This window comes from Pinus tabuliformis, chromosome 3_2, assembly GCF_031772625.1.
Source record: "Pinus tabuliformis cultivar Carrire ecotype Pingquan chromosome 3_2, CPIR1, whole genome shotgun sequence".
Classification (NCBI taxonomy): domain Eukaryota; kingdom Viridiplantae; phylum Streptophyta; class Pinopsida; order Pinales; family Pinaceae; genus Pinus; species Pinus tabuliformis.
This window is the reverse complement of record NC_142302.1, coordinates 1195960945-1195979358: the sequence shown is the minus strand read 5'-3', so window position 1 is coordinate 1195979358 and position 18414 is coordinate 1195960945.

Below are 18414 nucleotides of genomic sequence, written 5' to 3'. Positions count from 1 at the left end.
TTTTTGAGCTCACACCTGTAACAATCATTTGAAGACATAATATAGAGGTTAGCACTGGAAGCTAGGACCAGGAGATGTAGCCAAGAAGTCTGGTGAACTCATTTATCAATTTTGGTTGTGTTGATGTGTTTTTATTGTGTTTTATATTTGTTTAAGTGTATGTGTTATTCGCAATAATTTCGATACATTGCACTAAGTAACATAGGCAACTCCACACATAGTCTGTAATACCTTTTATCAAATTCAGATCAATCATTATCATCTTCCTTTGGTGATGTCACCTGTTTCGAATTTCGGCATGCTTCATTGATTACAACATCAATGCATTCAACAATTTTTCTAAGTCTCTTATTATAACACTTGTATCCTTTAATTCTAGATGAATAACCAAGAAATATTCCTTCGTTTGCTTTGGGTTCAAACTTACCAAGTTTTTCATCAATCTTTTTTATGAAACATGTGCTTCCAAAGACTCTGAAATGTTTTACAGTAAGAGGCTTGCCATACCAAAGTTCATATGGAGTTTGATCACTATTTACACGTACATGAGCTTTGTTGAGAATATTTAGTGTAGTATGTGCAGCTTCACCCAAGAAGGTGTCAGGAGTTCCAGACTCATCAAGCATAGCTTGAGCCATTTGTTGAACTGTTCTATTCATTCTTTCCACCACGCCATTTTGTTGAGGAGTTCTGGCAATAGAGAACTGTCTCTTTATTCCATGTTGTTCACAAAATTCAAAAAAATTATTTGATATGAATTCTCCTCCCCACTTAGATCTGAGACACTTGATTTTTATATCTAATTCATTTTCAACTAAATATTTGAAGACCTTAAACTTTTCAAATGCTTCATCTTTATGCTTTAGTAAACCAATCCAACACATTCTAGAAAAATCATCAATGAATAAAATGTAGTATTCTTCTCCACGAGGTGAATTTTTCCTTGTTGGTCCACACAAATCAGTACGAATGAGTTCAAGAGGCTTACATGTTGATCCTTCTTTGGCATTGAATTGAACTCTAGTTTTCTAACTGAATTGACATGGTTTGCAGATGGTATTTTCTGGGATGTTGATATTTGGAAGATCATTAAATTCCTTGAACCTGCATGATTTTCTTATTTGAGAAAAGCTTAGATTCCCCAATATTTTGTGCCATAACCAGTTCTTTTTTTTTTTGCTTAGATAACATCATTCTTGACCTCCTTTTAGTATATATAGATTTCTTGGAGTTCTTGTACCTTTGATTATTTTTTTTGATCGAAACACAATGTCATTTCCTTGATCACACATTTGACTAACACTCAGAAAATTATGCTTTAAACCATCAACATACATAACATTTCCAGCTTTAACCTTTTCTTTTAGATAAACAAAACTTTTACCCTTAATGATAGTTGGTGTGTCATTTCCAAAAGAGGCATTCTTTTCCTTTTCTAAAGCATTGTATGAAATGAGTTTATCTTTATCACCTGTCATGTGTTTTGAGCATCCGCTATCAATGTACCATCGATTTTCTTGTCCTTCTAAAAATAGAGCTATGCCACATCCTTCTTACTGTAGTTCCTTCTTTTTCCATACCTTGGAGTTGGATGATGTTTGCTCTTTTTTATATGTTGGCCGAAATTTGCTCCTGCATTCAGATTCTTCATGACCAAAGTTATTGCAAAATGAACATTCAATTTCATCTTCAAGAGGAGAAAAGTTATTATAAGATATTTTCTTGATTCCGGTCATGCTCCTTTGTTTTCTTGTTTCTCTAGTCATGATAGTTTTGTAAGCAACACATTGAGCAGCCTTATGACAAAAAATATGGCATGAAAAGCATTGTCCATTAAAGAAGAAGTTTATGTGATCATAAAATCTTTTGGTATTTCTCACCTTTTGGTTGGTGCTTCTATTGTTGTTCACCTTTGTAGTAAAATGAGCATGATTTACCTGGAGAGAACGTTTAGGCTTTTGCTGAGGATTGACGAATTGTTCACTGGTTTTTTATGCATCAAGATAGCTTCTGGCTTAAGGATTTTCTGGTTGGGATGTTTCTCTAGTGTATCCAAGACCAGTATTTATATGAGAATGCTGAACCTTGATGATTTCATCTAAGGTTTATGATCCTTTAGCAAATCTAAGATTCATAGATTTTGTCTTCTCAAGTTCTTTTCTTAGACCCACTACTTCACATTCTAATTTCTCATTGTGTTTTTCCCTTTCAGTGAGTTGATGTGTCAAAGTGTCTATGACCATATTCTTTTCTTCCAAACAGATTTTAAGATGAGTGATTTCTTCAAGAAAATCTTCTTCTTCTAAGGCATCCATAAACTCATCATTTTCATAAGCCATGAGTAGTTTAATATCTTGTTCAGATTCACCTTCATCACTATTAGACAAGCCATCACTATCTTCATGAGTATAATAACTTCTTCTATTGAAAAATTGTTTCCTATTACCTTTTGTGGAATCCTTTCCTTTGTCATAGTTATCTTTATGAGGACATTTGGTAGCATAATGACCAAATCTACCACAAGAAAAAAATTTGAAGGGAAGCCTACCTTTGAATCTTCTGGTACCCAATTGAAGTTTCTTCACAAAGTTTACCTTGTCTTCTTCTGATATATATCCTGATTCCTTGAGATATTCCTTTTCTTTTCCCTTTGCAGAGGCTTTGAAAGCAGCTTCTCTGATTTCTGATGGACCTCCTTTCCTCATTTCAAAGGTAGTTAAAATTCCATGAAGTTGAACAACAGTAACAGATTGTAGATCTTGCTTCTCTTCAATGGCAGATACTTTTGACTCAAATTTAGAAGATAGAGATCTTAAAATTTTCTCTACTATAGTAGCCTCCTTTATTTCTTCACCTAGATTATTCATACGATTTACAATCTCATCTACTCGTAAAAAGTAACTAGCAATACTTTCATCACTATGCATCTTGAGAGTTTCATATTAAATTCTGAGAGTTTGGAGCTTAGCACATTTTACCTGGGAGTCTCCTTCGTAGCTTTGAATGATTTCGTCCCATATTTCTTTGGCTGTCTTGAGCTACGTGACTTTGGAAAATTATGATTTTGATAGACTTCCTAATAATGTATTGATGACTTTGGCATTGTTTTCATATGCTTTCTTTTATGTTGGATCTGTGGGGACTGTTGCTGGATATTGATATCCTCCTTCCACAATTTCCCAAACATCAGCTCCAAGTGACTAAAGATAGGCTCTGGTTCTTGTCTTCCAAAATATTAAGTTATCTCCATTGAAGATTGGTGGTCTAATAGATCCCATTCCTTCATGATTTCTCATCTTGACAGATCTTCCTTCAAGCGATCAAGCTTCTTCTGAAGGACCTGCTCTAATACCAACTGTTGGGAAAAATACTGAGAAGGGGGGGGGGGGGGGGGTGAATTAGTATTTAAACTTTCATAATGATGATTTTATTTTTTAAGTTGTATACGTTGTTTTACAAAAGCCAACCAGCATATGTCAGAACCTTTAAAGAATGAAACCAGCGTATAGATAATAAACTTTGATAAACAACTAATTATTTGTCTTATATCAGAGTGTGATGCATTTACTAAGAAGTAAATAGATGCAGTAAGAACAGAATAAATCAACACACATAAGCACCACACATGAACACCAGGATTTTTCAGGTGGAAACCCAATGTGGGAAAAAACCACCTTTGATGTTGTCTCAGTCTTAAATCTTCTTATAATAAAAAGTTTTTATAGTTTTCTACTGGTGCAGACTTTTTCCTGTACATAGGCATCTACCTGCTGAAGGCTACAACCTTCACTTGTTTTCTAACTTCTACTGGAAGGGAGCTCCAACCCCCTAGCTCTTGTACTGTCTTATATGTTTGCCAGTACGTAGGCACCGGCCTACAAAAGGCTACTACCTTCACTCTTCTTCCAGATACCACGTTTCATAAATTTTCAGATTGGATACTCCTGGTACACAACAACACAATATGTAGGCCACGTTTCATCAAATTTTCATACTGGACCCATTAGTAACATTGAAGCTCAAAATCAATCACCACATCAAATACAACTGCATCTACCAACAATCAGTTAATCTGAACAGTCAGATCACTCTCACCAGAACACAGACCTGAACCCATAACACTACATCAATAACCAAAATCAACTGTAACCTCAATAATCATATGTCATAATGTATATGCTACTTTAATGAAGCCAACCTGCATGTATACGCTACTTTATGTAACCCAACCTGCATATACCTCTAAAGATACTGAATCATAAAACCTTTGAACCAAAAATTGTGCCAACCCGTGACATTCTGAAGATATACTGTCATATTGTAGAGTTCTAAACAGATAGTAGCAAAGATCACCCTTCTTACTCAATCAATCAATCACTGAACCAGACTCAATCTCCTTATACAATCAGTTTTACTTTCAGATCTAATGAATACATCATTTACAAACATTATTAAAACAACAGCACCGATCAAATGGATCAATCATCTCTGAACAACAAGCTTTTCTTCTGCATACGCTACTTGGAAGTGTCGAACGAGCATGTATACGCGCCTTCACCAAGGCGAACAAGCGTATAGTTCTGCAAATAATAACTTATAACTTCGCAGCTATTCCAAATTTCAGATATACCCAGATCATAGAATATAAAGGATAAAACATGCGTTAGCAATCAAATCTAGACTATCCACTATCGGATCATACAATGATAAGTCATTTCAGGTCTCATGATCCTAATCCAACATTGTATCCAAGGGTGCAAAAGATATTTCAGATCTATATCATAACCATAACCCTTACTAAAAATATACTTCAGAAAGAAGTATTCATGAAAAACCCTTTCACTTGCACCCTTAGCCCTTTGATCTTCTCCTCCTTATATACTTAGAGCCTTTTCCAATACCTTGGACCAAAACAACACTTAAAACATGTGGTATTCTTAGACGGGATCAAGTAATCGTTACTCCACTCAATATTGTGGGCTAATACCATGGTATGGATCCTTGGTATTCTTCAACCTTAATTTTCCATCCCATATGCTATTTTCCTCTTGTGAAAGTGTGTGCATACGTATACGCTCCTTTTTTTCTGTGAACCCGCTTGTATACATTACTTGGGCTAGGTGAATTAGCGTATACAACTTAATACAACTTGTTTTTCTTCAATTGATTGATTCTGATTTGTATTGCTTTGTTCCATCATCCTGTTCTTCTATGCCATTTCTCTGTTAGCTCTAAATTTTCCTGTTACAATGTGAGTTTCCCTTTATCAATTCTGAACTTACCTGTGAGTGGGTTTCCATCAAGGACAACACATATACCATAATTCCAACAATCTCCCCCTTTGGACTTGATGGAAACCATGTTGGTGTTGATCATTTCAAGCTATAGAACCTATTAGATATATCAAGAAACCTGTTGTTCTTCTGTCCCATTTCTCTGTTACCTCTGAATTGGCCTGTCACAATGTGAGTTTCCCTTTATCAATTCTAAAATGACCTGTGAGTGGGTTTGCATCAAGGATAACACATGTACCATAATGCAAACAATCCCCCCCTTTGGACTTGATGGCAACCATGTTGGTGTTGATCATTTCACGTTGTAGAACCTATTAGATATATCAAGCAACACCAAGATACTCTCCCCCTTTGACATCAAGGGCAAAGGGTGGACCAAGATATTCTCCCCCTTAGTACATGCTGAGATGCACTATACTATCCATGCTCCCCCTGAGCATATGCAGAGTTTGCATAAATATTTTTCAAAAGAATAACATGACTCTATAACTCAACTATGTGAGTATGACCTTCCTATCATCAATGACTCATACATACATCAATCACCCAACCAAGTGGGGATATACCAAATGTTCATACATGACTTAAAATTGAAATTATTACATCACCATTCCCATGCATAGTGGGGGTACAAAATGCATCATATGTCCAAAAGGACTCATTCATAATAGACTATGATAGAAGGAGACATATTATTACACCATAGGTCTTTACATGACCTTTTCGTTAGAGACCATATCTGAATTAAGCAACCATGATGCCAATAATATTTTGAAGGCCAATGCTCCCCATGAACCTATGCTACATGTGCATTGTCAACAATTCATTCATCAAGGCATCTTCTTCAAAAACATCAATGAGAAAAACATATCAGCAGACTAACCATCAATATCAAACTGAACACCCATATCAGAAATTGATTCTAAGTCTGACCCACTGTTTTTTCTTTATGAAAAACACATACGCTCCTACAAGCACAGAAACTCGTGTATATACGCGACTTTGCTTCATGAAATTCACGTATAGGAAACATTCCTCTAAAAATTGGTTTTAACAGCAGGATGAGGCAGAAACAACTCCCAGCTTTTGTCTGAGATATTCAAATGCTTCTCTGGGAAGAGGTTTGGTAAATATATCAGCAACCTGCTCTTTGGAGGGAACGTACTCCAATTTAACCTTTTGTTCAAGCACTTGTTCTCATAGAAAGTGGTACTTAATGTGTATGTGGTTGGTCTTCGAGTACATGACTGGATTTTTCGAAATACTAATAGCACTTGTATTGTCACATAGAATGGAGATGGAAGGAGAACATTTGATTTGAATATCTTGTAATGTTTGCATCATCCAGAGTAGTTGTGTGTAGCAAGATGCAGTAGGCACATATTCTGCTTCAGCTGTAGAAAGGGAAATCAAACTTTTTTTCTTACTGAAACAAGATTGATCACGCGCTCAGTATTTAGCTCAAAAATCAAAGTTCTCAGAATGGCTCGAAACCTGAACTAACGTGTCCATCTTGGAAAAACGATCCTAACACAACTCGTTTCATCAAAAATTGAGTTCGTATGAGAAAGTTACTGTGTTCTGATCACTTTGCTAAACACGCGAAATTTGCAAAAAAAATGCCCAATCACTGCACAATTAGTAGTCCGTACCGTTGACATGTCTGGTGAGTAGGCATGGTCAATTTTGGTCAATGACGAATCAGGATTGGACAAGTGTCATCATTTGGTTGGGTTGTACAATGGTGATTTGGCACATTTTTATTGGTTTGATTTTAGACCAATGGAAGAATGCCATGTGGCAAGCCTGGAGGCTGCCACGTGGCACCTTCCAAGGGTCAGATTGGTGTCTAACTATGGAGAAAAATTTATTGGCAGTAGTCGGGGTCGAACCCATGACCTACCGCACACAGACCATACGCCTTACCAACTATGCTACCGGGTAGTTCTTACCCAATGTATTCATCGCATATATTTGAGTTGTAACGAATTGGAGGCTAGCGGTTAGGGGAGGGCTAGCCCGCAGGCCATCCCTCCCCCCATATGAACATAATGCTTCAAACCACAAACAGTTCATCTCCGTTAACCCCGGTGGCTACATAACCTTCCACTTCGACGGTTAAGAGTTCGGATGTGAATGCAACCTCCAACAGTCAGTTAACCTGGCGGTTCTAGCCACAACTCCGCGACGATTAGCATGTGAACATGACGAAGCATAACGCCTAACGGTTATTCGACTCTGACGGTTCCGACGAACCATAACTGCAATAATTAATGCGACTTAATTGTTCTTAATGCGCTAATCTCGTCTTAAATTTAATTAAGCGCAATTTATCACCCTTCTTACTCAATCAATCAATCAATCAACCAGACTCAATCTCCTTATAAAATCAGTTTTACTTTTAGATCTAATGAAGACATCATTGACAAACAACAGTAAAATAGCAGCACTGATCATATGGATCAGTCATCTCTGAACAACAAGCTTTTCTGTTGCATACGCTACTTGGAAGTGTCGAACCAGCATGTATACGCGCCTTCACCAAGGAAAACCATCATATAGATCTGCAAATAATAACTTATAACTTCCTAGCTATTCTAAACTTCAGATATACCCAGATCATAGAATATAAAGGATAAAACATGTGTTAGCAATCAGATCTAGACTATCCATTATCAGATCATACAATGATAAGTCATTTCTGGTCAAATGATCCTGATCCACCATTATATCCAAGGGTGCACAAGGTATTTTAGATCTATACCATAACCATATCCCTTACTACTCAAAATATACTTCAGATAGAAGTATTCATGAAAAACCCTTTCACTTGCACCCTTAGCCCTTTGATCTTCTCTTCCTTATATACTTAGAGCCTTTTCCAATACCTCGGACCAAAACAACATGTGAACCTGTGGTATTCTTAGAGGGGATCAATTAACCATTACTCTGCTCAATATTTTGGGTTAATACCATGGTATGGACCCTTGGTATTCTTCAACCTTAATTTTCCATCCCAGACGTTCTTTTCCTCTTGTGAAAGTGTGTGCATACATATACGCTCCTTTTGTTTTGTGAACCCGCTTGTATACGCTACTTGGGCTAGGTGAAACAATGTATACAACTTAATACAAATTCTTTTTCTTCAATTGCTTGATTTTGATCTGTAATCCTTTGTTCCATCATCTTGTTCTCCTATGCCATTTCTTTGTTACCTCTGAATTGACCTATTAGAATGTGGGTTTCCCTTTATCAATTCTGAACTGACCTATGAGTGGGTTGCCATCAAGGACAACACATGTACCATAATGCCAACAAAAATCAAATTGGGTTATTTAATTTTATGAAGATAAGGAATTATTTTGAGTTTTTTAACCATACTGGAAAATAATTAGTGTTATTTGTGCTGACAATAAATTGTTTGAATTTGGGAATTTATTTTCTCAACTAATAATGATGATTGGCACTTATTCGGACCAAATTTTCCTATTGAATCTTTAAAAGGTAATGGATTACTTGAAATTTTTTGAAATTTTATTTTTGTGCTCGAAAAGCATTAAGAGAAGCACTACAAGTATTTACAAAGAGTTGAAGTGTTGCATGCAAACGGACATGGAGATTTTGTTGGGATTTAGTAGTCTTGGATCGGAGTCGACTAAAAATCCTTGAGGGATGCAAGATGGCACAGGAAGCCCTTTGTAATTCTCACCACCATAATGAAAGATCAGTGTTGCCACATCTTGTAAATATGGAGTTGAATCACCATCAAGGTTTTGCTTGAAAAACAATATTAGGAAGAATGGAGCCAATTGGGCACATTAAGCATGAATCATTTGCACAGTCAAAGAGGAGACCATGACACCACTGCATATAGAGGAAGTACGATGGAAATGACAAACTTACAAATCTGGGATTTTCATCGATTAACGCACTCCTTTGTGTCAAAAAGTGTGACAACAAGTCAAAGTGATATTATTGTTGGACCTATGTGAACCAGGGTCGTGTTGTTGCATCTGTGTGTGCTGAGCCAAATGTGATCGTTATGGCTATTGGGAATGGAGGAGAATTAAAAAGTATATTTTGGTTACAATACCGCACCCAAGATGTTGTAGAAGCCACGACACTAACACAACGTTTGCTCATAGAGATAATGGGGTTTCCATCATCAACAACAATTCCTCGAACATTGGCATGGTTAGCCTCTAAGGTCTTAGTTTGACTATGACTAAGCAGGATGGGCCCTAATCCCTGTGATCGATAGGATATGGTTAAGAGGCATTAGACATATGTCAACATTTTTTTTTGAATTTCTAATTACAGGGGAAGGAAGTATAACTGGCATGGACAAGAAGTCAAGGCTATGGATTTGGATTTTGGGAATTTTTGTTTGTGGCATTCGCGAGATATTTCTTGATATGACGGGGAATATTGGACTATATGAAAACGTTTCCTAAATCCTTCAATCATAAAACGGGTCTAGAGGATATGATGTTTCTTGACATGTATGATGAATTAGAACAGACGGTGGGGTCAACAACTATTAGTCATTGTAGAAAAGCTTCCTTATCATGCAAAAAGATGGAAAATGAAGAGACTGAGACCTTTCTGAGGAGGAATTTCCCTGCATGTGATGATGAGCAGGAAAATAGGAGGTTTATGCTCCTGAGATAAGGGGGCACGAGCTTGCTCAATATGCATATGATCTGGGTTTATTGAAGCGAAGAAGAAAGGCTAAATGCATCAGGAAAGTGTAGAGTGCTCGTCATATGGTGTTGGGCAAAAATGCAACTCAGGATCAAGTTCAAATTCTTGTAGATTGGAGCTTGGTAGGGAGATTTATGTGGAGAACGGTGACGAAGAAGGGTTTGTCGGAGTGGACAAAACATAATTAGTTGTCATTTTTGGGTTATGAATTAGAAGCATGTCTCTTAAACAAGGGGTGGATAGGAGTTATTTTTCAAACGAGGAAGGATACAGAAAGAATAAAAGAAAATGTATGCCTTTGGGACAATGTTAGTTTGGTGTTAAAGTTTTAGCATCCAACTTTTCATGCACAGTCAGAACCTGTGTCTATACAACATGTTTGGGCTTTAATTCCTGGTTTGTCATTATAGTTTTGGAATAAGTGTTTCATTGAAAAATCCATAAATTCATTGGGTTCTTATTTTTTTAGGAGACATAGGAGTTGATTATGGACAAAAGAATGGCCTATGTGCTTGTCGAGGTCGATTTTAGTCAGGATTTGGTGGTGGATTTGGAGGTTGTTTAGGGAAAATGTGAGTACAAATTTCAGGTGGACTATTGGAAGGTCCCTTTTAGATGTTCCAGTTGCAGGGAGACAGGACCTCTCAAGAGGGACTATCCATATTTTACTGCTTCTACCATGGGGAATTCACTTAATGAACATCTGACATATCACATGCATTCATGGCATATTAAACAATACCCTTAATTTGACTACATATTGGAAAATACCTTTAAAAATCACATTTTTTAACCCCCTACCAATACAAACCCAATACACCTTCCCAATTTAAAAAATCCCTAATTTCACTAGATATTGTAGGTATCCATTTTTTCATTAACATTTTGTATACTCATTTATATTTTTTCAATAACTTTGAGCTCCATTTTTTATACCTGTCAATATAAAAACCATTTACCCCCTTCATATTCCTCAATATATTATGTCATTTTTTCCTCAATATATACCCCAATATTAACCCACGTGGTATGGTATTTCTCTCCCAGTGAAGCCCCCGTGCAACACCCCTTCTGCACATTTCTCTGCAACCCCTTTTTGTACCCTAGCAGATTTAGGGCATAATTTTTCCTCAAGTCGCAGAGTTGATCATGTTGGATTCGTGAAAGAATATTTTATGCAATGACATATGAATTTGACACTTTCGAATTCATAAGATATTTTTCATCTAATTTCTTTTAGACATAATGCTTGACATTTTTTGAACAAATCATGTTGGATTTGTGAAAAAATATTTTATCCAATGACATATGAATTTGACACTTTCTAATTTATAAGATATTTTTCATCTAATTTCTTTTAAACATAATGCTTGACATTTTTTGAACAATTTCAAAGGGGCTAAATAAAAAATTAATAACATAAAATATACACAACGAAAAATTTTCAAAAAATACCACTATACTTGTTTACGAGTCCTCTTCTAAATGATAGCCTTGATTTTTCAATTATTTAAAAAGTTGAAAAAAATCTTATGCGAACAGGTGTCTCCAAAATACAATTTCATATTAATTCGCCAACTTCAAAAAATAACGAAAAATATAACTTTGCATAAAAAAATACATTTTTAATATGAAATTTTTTGTTCTCTCCATGTAGATTATGCTTATATATATATATATATATATATATATATATATATATATATATATATATATATATAGATGTAGATGTAGATGTAGATGTAGATGTAGATGTAGATGTAGATGTAGATGTAGATGTAGATGTAGATGTAGATGTAGATGTAGATGTAGATGTAGATGTAGATGTAGATGTAGATGTAGATGTAGATATAGATATAGATATAGATCTTAAAATTATACATTTTAGACTAAGTTACCTCTTATGATGTGCGGAAAATTGCAAGGATAAGTATTGCATTTAATAGAAAAATGAGAAATTATAGGACACCAATTGTTTTTGCAAAAAATATCATTATGACAATAACATAATTCTCCACATATTATCAATTTACTCTGATTCAAAATTCACAATGCTTATATGAATTTTGAGGGTTGCAATTCGACAAAAGAGGAAAAACTTGAAATTTCATCACTATATTTGGACCAAAAGTGTCACCCATCTTCATGGGTTCACCCAATGATTACGAAATACATGAAAATTCACACAGAAATGAGGAGGTGGTGATGAAATATCATATATTTTATCATTTTCCCTTTTTTTAGGGTTAAAATTCAAATATTTTTTAATCATAGTATTAAAGATCAAATATCATGACTATGGAAGACATGAAAAAACATGTTGAAATGCAAAAGTGGTGATGCAACATAACCCCGTTTTTTAAGGTTAAAATTCAAACTTTTTTCAACCACCCCATGGAATATCAAATTTGGTGACTACAAAAAACCTTAAAACGTAGGATTAAAAGTTCGCCTACCTTTTTTCTAATACTTATTTTCTAAGTTTTTTTCAAAACTGTTAACTTTTATTTTATTTTATTTTATTTTATGTTTGGTTAAAATTACCAATTAATTAACATTAGAGCCTTGACCATTGTACTATCCAAAATAAAAATAAAAACATAAAGTTGACTGTGAATCTAAAAGTGACATTACATAATTTTTGTTTAATCATTAATTCACATTGAGAAATTGGAGGAAAAATCCCCAAGGGTTAGTTTAAGTGGTCTAGAGTTAGACATGAAGTCCTTTGATATTGTTGTTAGTTGTTGTTGATAATAGGTTTGACTTTTTTTGATTGCTTTGTAATTAGGCCTGATGGTTTACCCAATTTACCATTCATGAAATGTGGGAAAATACTATAGGTTTCTTATGCTTTCAATCCATATATATATATGGAAAAATCAATTTAAAATAAAAGAAAAAAATCATTGTTTATGTTAAAAATATTGAAAAATCATAACTTTTTTTAATTAAGAAAAAAATAGATTTAAAAATACAAAAACAAAAAAAATTAAAAATTCAATAAACACCAAAAAAAAAATATTTATTTAAAATTATTAATCTCTTTAAAAAAAATTATAAAATAAAAATTTAATTTTAAATTATACAAATTTTAAGATAAAAAATTATAATTCAAATTTAAAAAAACTACAAATAAATTTAAATAAAATTTAATTTACTTAAAAACAAAAATGATGGGTGGAGGGACGATGAGGGGTTGAGGTACCGATGTTGCGCATTGCCCTCACCCACACACAACAGAAATTACTCTATATGGGGAGGGACACCTTTTTATTTGTTTTTTTTTTTTAATATATATTTTGCTTTTTTTTATTAATTTTTTTAATTTATTGTATAAAATTTTTATTTTTCATTTTTTTTAAATCAAATATGATTTTTTTTTAATATATGTGTGTATTTTATTTATAGTCCAAATAAAATATAAAGTGAGTATGTTATTCAACATTCAAGTGGTTTTTTAGTCTAAAAATTTTGCTTTTAGAAATAGATCTAATATAAACAACCTTTAAATAGCTACAATATTTTATAAATTTAACCTGTACTCCCAAAAAATCCAATACACCCTCCTTGTAAAAGAAAATTGTCCATAAAAGAAAAATAATAAATCCTGCAATGATGATCCACACTACTTGTGCATGAAATCCACAACCTTTCTATAATATCAGGTTATGTAGGCATCATAAATATGAAAATCAAACAATATCATCAAACATATAAAACATAAATATGAGAATCCAACAATATCATCAAACATATAGAAAATGTGCTATATTGAAAAACAAAAATCATATATGCTGCCCCAGATATATGAGCCATAGACACCCCAACCTATCCACAAAATTTCACATATTCATCACAGTAAGGTTATCAATCAGTCCTAGGGGTGTGGTGGAGAAGGAAGAGTAGCCCTTCTTGATTTTCTTCGAATTTCCAAAGACCCGGAGCCATAACCAATCTAGCTTTTGAACACTGGTATACTTCTTGATTTTCTTCCTGGTCTATGTGAGTAAAATATGTGTGAGAAATATCGAATTATGTGCATAATATTTTGGCAGAGAAGAACACTGGTATGCTTCTTGATTTTCTTCTGGGTATATGTGAGTAAAAGACGTGTGAGAAATATCGAATTATGTGCATAATATTTTGGTAGAGTAGAATTAGATTGTTATTTATTAATCTTGAGTTTCCATTCATCTAGTTAATTACTGCCACGATCTACATGTGTTTGAGCAATTGAAGAAGCAACTTTAAAGAAAAAAAATTCAGCAAAGTTGTTTGTATCCAGTCCAATACGACATTAGAAGGGAATAAAATGAGAATATGACAGAAATAAACGATCCCTGTGCCGGCGACCGAGGGAGAGTGTTGTGTAACACCTTAAAAAAGAAGCCCATGGATAACCTGGCAAGAATCCGTTCTCGGGTGTTTTTGTTTATCTTGTTTTCTGGAAGGGAGCTTTGGATTGCACGTGAGTGTACGATGTGTTGGTTGGGGTGGTTGGCTTTCGCACTCCCCAGTCGCGTTCGATTCTTGTGGGAGCTGTGCGATGTTGTAGCACATTTGTTTCGGTGATGGTATCTCTACACGTTACGGCCATATTTGTATATCTGCTAGCTTTGGCGACATTTGTTGTATGATGTTTCTTCAGCGGGGATGTTTCTTCCCCACTGGAAAAAAAGGGAGCTTTGGATTGCCAAGTTATTTATTGCAACTTTTATGATTGATTGGATCTAATTTCAAAAATAACTCCATTTCTTTTTAGCCAGATGTCTCAGCAGACAACAAGAGGAAGAGAGTTGAGATTTTTTTTTTTTTTTCCTTTCTTTCTCATATATACCAGATGTCTCAGCAGACAAGAAGAGGAAGAGAGTTGAGATTTTCCTTATTTTTGTCATATATATTAAAGTTTATTTCACCTGTAAGAATATAATTTAGGTTTGGAGGTTCCCAATCATTCCTCTTAACCAATCAAGATAAATCCAATTGACATACCATATATTACTTTATTTTTTCATTAATTTATTTATTTTTAAATTTTATTTTAATAAATTATAATTTTATTATTATTTTGCATATATATTTTAGAAATTTTTAAATCATTTTTTAATATTTATTGCATTTTTTTAACTACTTTAAATTTTTGGTGTTAATTTTTTTTTTTTTTTAAATGGGTTGTAAAATATAATTTTTTAATTAAATTTAAAATTTTCTTATTTTGTTTACGGGTGTCTTATTTTCTAATTTTGTTTACGGTTGCTTTGTTAAGGCACTCTTTGATGTGAAGTCACTGGTTCAATTCTCTCGAACACAGAGATATATGTGTTAATTTTTTTTTTTTTTAAATGGGTTGTAAAATATAATTTTTTAATTAAATTTAAAATTTTCTTATTTTGTTTACGGGTGTCTTATTTTCTAATTTTGTTTACGGTTGCTTTGTTAAGGCACTCTTTGATGTGAAGTCACTGGTTCAATTCTCTCGAACACAGAGATATATTGGACATGATAAAGATGTAGTCCTGCCAAGCTTGAAAAAAAAAAAAAAAAACTTAATAAATTTTATGTTACATTTTTTGAAAAGTGTTTTTGATGATTTTGTGTACACTAATGGTAATTTTATAAGTCATAGTTAAAAAATTTATTGCAATTTTATTACGTCATTAAAAAATGTCAAGTTGTGTTAGGCTCATGTAGCAATAATTTTATCCTTAAAAAAACTAATTCTCTTATTAGGCTCATGTAGCAATAATTTTATCCTTAAAAAAACTAATTCTCTTATTAGAATTACTCTTTGATTTAAGTGTTATTTTTTAAGCTTTTTTAGCCATGATATTTGACTTACAATGCCATGCTTCTCTTAATTAAAGTTTGTTGTACTCATGATATTGTTTTTAATTCCATGGTTGAAAAAATACAGAATTTTAAAGTTTTTCGAACTCATGCTATTTGATCTTTAACGCCATGGTTGAAAACTCTTCTAATTTTAAGGTTTTCTATGATTTTGATCTTTGTTTTTAATGTTATGACTAAAAAATTGTTGGAATTTTAACCATAACCACTTTTTTATTTTGGAGTGTTTTTCCATGTTTTTTTGGACTAGAGTTCTTATTTTGTGGTTACAGTTATTGTTAAGTTGGTAACATTGTTTGTAAAAGGTTAGCAATGCTTATTATAAAACTTATAATAAAGATAAAAAATCATAGTTATAATAATGGTAAACTTTATCTCTCAAAATAAATTGTAAACCAATAAAAAATAAAATTAAAACAATGAATAAATCTAGAGTTTACATATAAGTAGTAAAGCTGCCGACGGTCCTGAGGTGAAAAAATAAGAGCGATGGCGATGGTTAGGGTTTGCTCGCGCAGGGTTCGTTTTGCAGCCGCATCGACTCCCAAGCCAGTCTCAGGACCCGAAGGCGATCCAGGATATGGGTTAACAGTGAACGCTGCTGGGCAGCTGCCTGCGCCTTCAGAGAAATGGTCTACCTCTAGCAGACATTCGCTTCAAATATACCCAGATCAGTGCGACTGCGCATCTGTAGGGTTTTCTGTCACATGGAATCAAATGACCCTGGATTGGGAGCGAAATAAAAGTTTTCAACGAGACTGTGAGGCGAGGGCATCATTGGAAGCTCACCTTTCTGCGTGGATCCACGAGGAGGGTTTTCTCTGGCGGAAGATCGAAGCCCCAAACTGCGCTCTTGAACAAGGAAGCCGTCGGGCGTATGGCGTTTAGGGGTCAGGGCTCGTCAAACCCAGAACGCATGGAGAAACGGCAGGGGGGGACTGCATGCTGCAGATCCGCTTCCCCCTTCAACGCATGGACCCAAACTTTGTAGTTCCGGCTTGGAGCTACACGATCTAGCCTTTATCCGAGTACGGCTTGACCCCAGGCAGCAGATCGACGGCACCAACCATAGATCGAGCAGAGTTTCGGCAGATCTAGACATGCACAAGGAAAAACGAACCAAATCAGAGCCAGATCTGGAACTTTGCCTACAGCCAGACCAGGTAACAAATACTTGTTTTCAGATTCTGATTAATCCCCCTCAGGGGAAAACTCGTTTAGTATGGGTTCATGCAGGAGATACTTCCTTGCAGCTGAAACAACAAATATGGGCAGAAATGGGATACCCAGTTCAGATCCAACATCTGGTCAATGGTAGGCGGTCCCTCCAGGACTGTAGATCGTTGGAAAGTTATGAGATTGGGCCAGGATCAATCATTACTTTAATCTTCAGACTGAGAGGAGGGGCTTTGCCTCAGGGACAGACAAGCTCCTCAGGGGGAGAAAAAGGGAAAAAAACTGCAGCCCAGCACCAACCCAAGGGAGGTTTATCCTACAAAAACATTTTACAGGGCAGCAGGAATTCAGGGCTCTCTCCAGATCAAGGCGGACACATGCCCAGGCCATACATAGTAGATCAGTCAGAGCAAACCCCAGCTTTAAACTTAGATTCTTCAGGGCTTGATGATTTCGTTAAGTCCTATGAATCGCAAGCTCTAATTTTCCGTTTCAACAGCTTCTGGCCTAAACCCTTGGATCTATTCCATTGGATCTTCACCAGCTGGACCATGGAATGTGATATCCATCTATGTTCAAAGGGGTTCTTCATAGTAAGATTTACATCCAAGGAAGTCAGAGATACAGTCATCAGTGCTGGGCCATGGTTTTGGGGAACAGCGGGGCTGTTTATGACCCCATGGTTCCCAGATTTTGATCCAAATAAAATGACTGTAACCAAAATGCCAGTCTGGGTTAGACTATACAACCTTCCTCTGCACTTTTGGAATGAACGAGTGTTGGAAGGCATTGGGAACAGCATAGGGAAATATATCAAAACAGACCTGGAAAGGATCGATGAAAGGATCTACACCTTCGCACGTATCTGTGTGGAAGTAGATTTAAGTAAAGGGTTGCTGGACAATATAAGGTTGATCTACAAACAACAGAACTGGTTACAGGTACTAGATTATGAAAACACTGCTTTCAGATGTAGGCTTTGTAGGCAAACAGGACACTTACAAAGCTCATGCCCAGAAGCCAAGAATAAAAAGAAGCAGAAAGGGAAGCAGAGAAAAGGATGGCAATTTTCACCCCCAGCTTCAGAGGACGAAGAATCAGAAGCAGCAGAGGAAGAGATCCCAGCAGAGAAGACCGAAGTATCTCAAGAAATGGAGAATCAGAAGGAAATCCCATCAGACAATAAGACAGAGAAGACAAGCATGGATCCTAGCACGGGAGGCATCAAACGACACCACCACTCAGATACTTCAGATTCAGACAAAGAAACTGGCCCACAGAATGCAGAAACACAGTTAGTCATTGCTTCGATCGAGCCCACTCAAGGAGAGTGGCGCAAGGTCGAAAAGAAAAAGGGGAGAAAAACTTGAAGCGTGAGTCCTACTCATTG